Source organism: Miscanthus floridulus, chromosome 5, assembly GCF_019320115.1.
Source record: "Miscanthus floridulus cultivar M001 chromosome 5, ASM1932011v1, whole genome shotgun sequence".
Lineage (NCBI taxonomy): Eukaryota > Viridiplantae > Streptophyta > Magnoliopsida > Poales > Poaceae > Miscanthus > Miscanthus floridulus.
Window position 1 is genome coordinate 74,860,378 of NC_089584.1, and position 6,194 is coordinate 74,866,571.

Consider the following 6,194-nt stretch of genomic DNA (forward strand, 5'->3'; position numbering starts at 1 on the left):
GCAGATGACATGATCGTTCATAAATCTTCGAGACACAGTATAAAGCCCAACTATTAGAGCAGATGACTGTACATATTTCACATAAATAAACATAGTGAATAAATATATTCTGCTTTCTCAAGTCCAACGCCCCAGCGAGTACATCGTCCGGTCCTCTCTTTCTCTCTCTTCCCGTGTGTGTATATATATATATAAGAGGCCCGAGGCCAGCAGGATCGATCTCCAGGACTCTTCTCCATCCATCAGAGACGAGTCGACGGAGGGGCAGAGGCAGCTAGCAGGCATCAATGGCGAGCAACGGCAAGGCGGCGCCGGCGGGCGTGGTGGTGCCGGAGATCAAGTTCACCAAGCTCTTCATCAACGGCGGCTTCGTCGACGCCGCCTCCGGTACCGTTCCATTCCTTTCGTTCTTCTTCATTCCTAGCTCTAAATTGAATGAACTCGATCGAGATGATCACTAGGAATAGGTATATTGCTTTCGCCTTCGCCTTCGCCTTCGCCTTAAAACTCGGCGCCTCCTTTTTCTTTCCACAGGCTGCTGCATAACTGGGTTTTGTTTTTGGGCTGTTTCCATCGAAGCCGCCGTATTGGAATATTTCTGAAATTTTTTTTAGAGTTCCAGTGTTTTTTATTTATGCTATATAATTGCAACCAATACAGCACTATATAACTTTTCTAGAGGAATGAAAAGCTGTGTTCATAATATATGCATCCAACCATCCGATAGACCCCGTCAACTTTGCATTTTGCTGGTCCATGCGTACATGTTCCAATTAGGTATATATGTTCCTATACGCGTGAAATCTGGATCTATGCATGTATCGTCTTGTGCTGCAACGTCTTTGTTGGGTCCGTCAACGTTGTTCGTTGAGATGCCAGTAGATACAGTTGTTTAATTTGTTCCAGCGACGCATATGTGCAACCTGCATTGTTGCCGTCGTCGTTCTCGCCGACTCGCCCGGAACTGCCGGGTAGTATCTACCAGACTTCCAGGGGTTAAAAAAAAAGCGACACCGTGCAGGATATTTCTTGCAACCTTATTTCTTAACAAAAAAATATTAAAATTTCCCAATTGGAACAATTTTATTCCACCAGAGCCTTCGCAAAACTAGTGTGTGTGTGTGTGTGTGTGTGTATATATATATATATATATATATATATATATATATATATATATATATATATATATATATATATATATATATATATATATATATGCTCAGGTTATTTTTCCATTCAGTTGGTTGCATCGCCAAAAAAAGAGCCTTCAAGTACTACGAGTACTTTTCCTACTTTCTATTTTTTATTTTGACAAACAAACAAGGGCCTTTGTTGCGTTGCCATCTCTATTTTTATTTACGGTGGGCGCTACACATGGGAAGGGACGGACGCCAGGCACGCCCGGCGGCTGCTGTTGTCGTCCGCGACGAGATCGGCGTGCGTCATCGCGATGGCGGCGGCCGTGGTCATGGATGGGTACTGGACTACAGGGTAGGCACACCTCGGTCTCGGTGGGTGTGGCATGAACTATCTTTTCTCTCTCTCTTTTTACCTGGTTCCACATGTTTAGATACTAGTCCCACATTTTTTTGTATTTTTTGATACTTTCCTAGTACTTCATATTTTTCCACCATCCTATATGAACTAATTGACGGTTTACATTTTTTTCAACCACTATAAACTTGTAAATAAAAAAAGGGCATCTCCAACCGTTTACATTTTTTTCCTAGTACTTCCTATACGACGGATGTTGCCTGTTGCTGTCACATCACAAGAAGAACACTAGTTATTATTATTATTATTATATATATATATATATATATATATATATATATATATATATATATATATATATATATAATGTTACTCAACCAGTAGTAGTTTATACGATAATGTGATGGAAACAAAGGCACCGGTGCTTATTGGATAGAGGATATTATAATAATAATATGTATAGTACAAGGGAACATGAGTCCTGAGGTGAGGATGCCAAATTCCCTATCGATTAGCTCGCCTGGGCATGGAATACTTTGTTTGGCTGCTTCCTCCTGTTATTTTTCTATAAAATAAATATTTTTACTGAAACCCATTCCATACATTGAAACAAGAGCTTTATTACTACCAAACAACTTACGAAATTTCCTGAAAATGAGATGACGTGCCAAAGCCAAACGCACTATAGTAGTCAGGATCTACTTCACGCTTTGTTATCCTCGAGTCTGATTGTAGACTCGTTTTGGTTCTTGTGCGTCGGCCGTCGGCCTAAATTTTTTAATAATTAGTCTAATTCTACCCTAGTGCAGATGAAGCCGGATATAAACTATCCTTTATAAAAAAAAAAAATCTGGGCGTTCAAGGGTCTTCTTTTGCTTCCGCATCTCCTGCCTTCGACGTTCGACTTGTGTGAAACGAAACCTGCAGCAGCCGCGGCGTAATACTACCCGTGGACTTCATGCCCCATGACGCATCCATGACGTCATGCTCAGCAACTGGGGGGCCGTGTGTGTCAGTTACCGTGTCCACCTTTGCTAATAACCACCACTTCTTTTTTTCCCCAGTCCACACGACACCACCTAGGAAAAACTCCTTTGCTAGGTTTCACAAACCTTTTAAGCCTGTTTCTTTTCTTTTGACCGACTTTTAAGTCTGATTTGGAATATGGGAGGTTTATGTGATATTCGTGCAATGTACATACATTTTTCGTGGAACAAAGTTTAGTTCCAGAAAAAAAAAGCTCCCTGCCACTTTTGAGACGTTTTACAGGGCACGTTGTAGAAATTATAATAATCTGGATTATAGCTAACAAGATTATAGATTTTTGTTAGTGAAAAATAATTTATGAGCCAGGGTGATTGAAATATAATAAGTTGCCCGTAATACCCTTACTTTGTCATGGGAAGGGATACGATGTATGTGTAAAATTTTCTTTTACCCATGTATTGTCTACTTTTAGTTGGTTTTATTCGACTATTAGATTAGATTATAAGGATATATATGAACGTGTATATTTGGAACATAGTTTGACCTGATTGGATGGCATAAAGGTAGTTTTATAATCTCTATCTCATCCACATAAAGACCCACATTTGTTTAAAAAATAATTTGTTTTAAAAAAATGTTCAACTCTATGCATGACCACATTGTTTAATGGAAATTAATTGACTTCGGGTAACTAGATAAACATGAGTCATGACCCTACTCTCACATTTTAGCCACTCCCCCTTCGTCATTAGTTTTTGTGATACCACGCAACAAAGTTCAAAACCATAAAGATGCACCCATGAAGAATTTTAATCCAAATTGTTGATGTTCCTAGTTCTTCCTTTCCCTTTTCTTCTCAGCATGCCCAAGTCCCTTGAAAGTTCATCCCTGCATCTGCTTGTGTCCGAAAAAGGACAATTGTAGCTCTAGCTATCTTTAGTGAAACCTTCTAAAGTTTGATCAAGTTTATAGAAAAAATATAAATATTTATTTTATAAATAAAATAGGTATACAACAAAATATATTTCATTACGAATCTAACCATACTAATTTGGTATCATAATTCATAAATATTGATATTTTTAATAAATTTGATTAAATTTAGCATATCTTGACCTAGTACTATGTTAGAATTGTATTTTTCCAAACATGACGGATTGATTAGAAAGAGCTACATTCGTTTCGCAGGCAAGACGTTCGAGACCAGGGACCCACGAACCGGCGACGTGCTGGCCTACGTAGCAGAGGCAGACAAAGCTGACGTGGACCTGGCGGTCAAGTCCGCCCGGGACGCCTTCGAGCACGGCAAGTGGCCCCGCATGTCAGGCTATGTAAGTCCCCGCAGGCCGCAGCTCATTTTGCCATTTGCAATGCAAACTTGCAAAAGTCACTGTAGCTTATCTGACAATGCAAATTTGGTGGTACCGTACTGAAATGAAATGATGTCGCCGCCGCGCGAACCACCAGGAGCGGGGCCGGATCATGAGCAAGCTGGCGGACCTGGTGGAGCAGCACACGGAGGAGCTGGCGGCGCTGGACGGCGCGGACGCCGGGAAGCTGGTGCTGCTGGGCAAGATCATCGACATCCCCGCGGCGACGCAGATGCTGCGCTACTACGCGGGCGCCGCCGACAAGATCCACGGCGAGGTGCTGCGCGTCTCCGGCAAGTACCAGGGGTACACGCTCAAGGAGCCCGTCGGCGTCGTGGGCGTCATCATCCCGTGGAACTTCCCCACCATGATGTTCTTCCTCAAGGTCAGCCCGGCGCTCGCCGCCGGGTGCACCGTCGTCGTCAAGCCCGCCGAGCAGACGCCGCTCTCCGCGCTCTACTACGCGCACCTCGCCAAGCTGGCCGGCGTTCCGGACGGAGTCATCAACGTCGTCCCCGGGTTCGGCCCCACCGCCGGCGCCGCGCTCACCTCCCACATGGACGTCGACAGCGTGAGCACGCCGCACTGGTCGCTAGTCGTCTGAACCACTTGGCTTGGCACATTGGATTATTCACATTGGATTGTTCAGGTGGCCTTCACCGGCTCCACAGAGGTGGGTCGCCTCATCATGGAGTCGGCCGCGCGGAGCAACCTCAAGATGGTCTCGCTGGAGCTCGGCGGCAAGTCACCGCTCATCGTCTTCGACGATGCCGACGTCGACATGGCCGTCAACCTCTCGCGGCTCGCCATCTTCTACAACAAGGTATGGCGTTGCATTGCAGGCAACACTGTACAAATGCTGATGTGCAGACTGCAGAATTCTTTTTGGTTAACAACCGAGACCCGTTCTGACGATGCCTGATGATGAAACATGCATGTAAATCCAGGGAGAGGTTTGCGTCGCGGGATCGCGCGTGTACGTGCAGGAAGGGATCTATGACGAGTTCGTCAAGAAGGCCGTGGAGGCCGCGCAGAGCTGGAAGGTTGGAGACCCGTTCGATGTCACCACCAACATGGGTCCTCAGGTATGATCATATCGGAGCATGTGCTCTGTTTGACTGTCGTCTAGTCAAGTTCATGGCGAAAGGATCTGAATGAATAAATTTGTTCGTCGTGCTAGGTTGACAAGGACCAATTTGAGAGGGTCCTAAAGTACATTGAGCATGGCAAGAGCGAGGGAGCGACCCTGCTCACCGGCGGCAAGCCCGCCGCCGACAAAGGGTACTACATTGAGCCCACCATCTTTGTCGATGTCACGGTAAGTTCGACAAGCACAACACATCGAAAATACATACATTACTGCAATTAGAAACAATGGCAAGTCACTGACGCATGCTCATATGGATGGATGGATTGAGCAGGAGGACATGAAGATCGCGCAGGAAGAGATCTTCGGTCCCGTCATGTCCCTTATGAAGTTCAGGTACGTACACCACACACTAACACCGAAATTGGTATGATGGAAGCCAATCCCTTGCATTCTGACTGACCGTCGTTGCTTGCACATCTCTTCTTCCATCATGCATTCCAGGACGGTTGATGAGGTGATCGAGAAGGCCAACTGCACCAAGTACGGGCTCGCCGCCGGCATCGTGACCAAGAGCCTGGACATCGCCAACCGGGTGTCGCGGTCGGTGCGCGCGGGCACCGTGTGGGTGAACTGCTACTACGCCTTCGACCCGGACGCGCCCTTCGGCGGGTACAAGATGAGCGGATTCGGCCGGGACCAGGGGCTCGGCAGCCATGGAGAAGTACCTGCAGGTCAAGAGCGTCATCACTGCGCTCCCGGACTCGCCGTGGTATTGAGTGGAGCTATCGACTGCCACCGGCCCGGGAGCGGTGGAACCATTGATCTCTTCTTGTGCAGTGTACATGATGCGTGCGTGCTCACAGCAGAGTTGCTGCTTGTGTTGTCTCTGGTTTGTGGCTGATGTGTAGCTGCAGAACATGAACAGGCGTTCGACATTTATGTTGGCGAGAGTCAGAGGTTTTCGTTCTGTGATATATAGTATGCTAAATACACCATATAAACTCTTTAGTGCTCTATAAATTCAAGTATAGCTTGGACAAGATGATTTTTTTTTTTTTGAGAAACACAAGATGATGTCTTGGCAATAGTCTTTCTTTTTCCTGGTCACGGGTTGTCATTACCACTGCTACACAAACGATTTAGGAGATAGCCCATTTAATTTACAAAGACGGTCAAAAACAATATTCATATCTCTAAAAATACACAGCGTTTTTTTAGAAGTGGTTGGCATATTTATGAAGACGCACAGTATA

General features: G+C 45.4%; 1 pseudogene; it reads left to right on the forward strand.

The window, feature by feature from the left end:
- Positions 1–238: 238 nt before the first annotated feature.
- On the forward strand, positions 239–5,942 carry LOC136452355 (aldehyde dehydrogenase family 2 member C4-like; annotated as a pseudogene).
- The last annotated feature ends 252 nt before the right edge of the window (positions 5,943–6,194 follow it).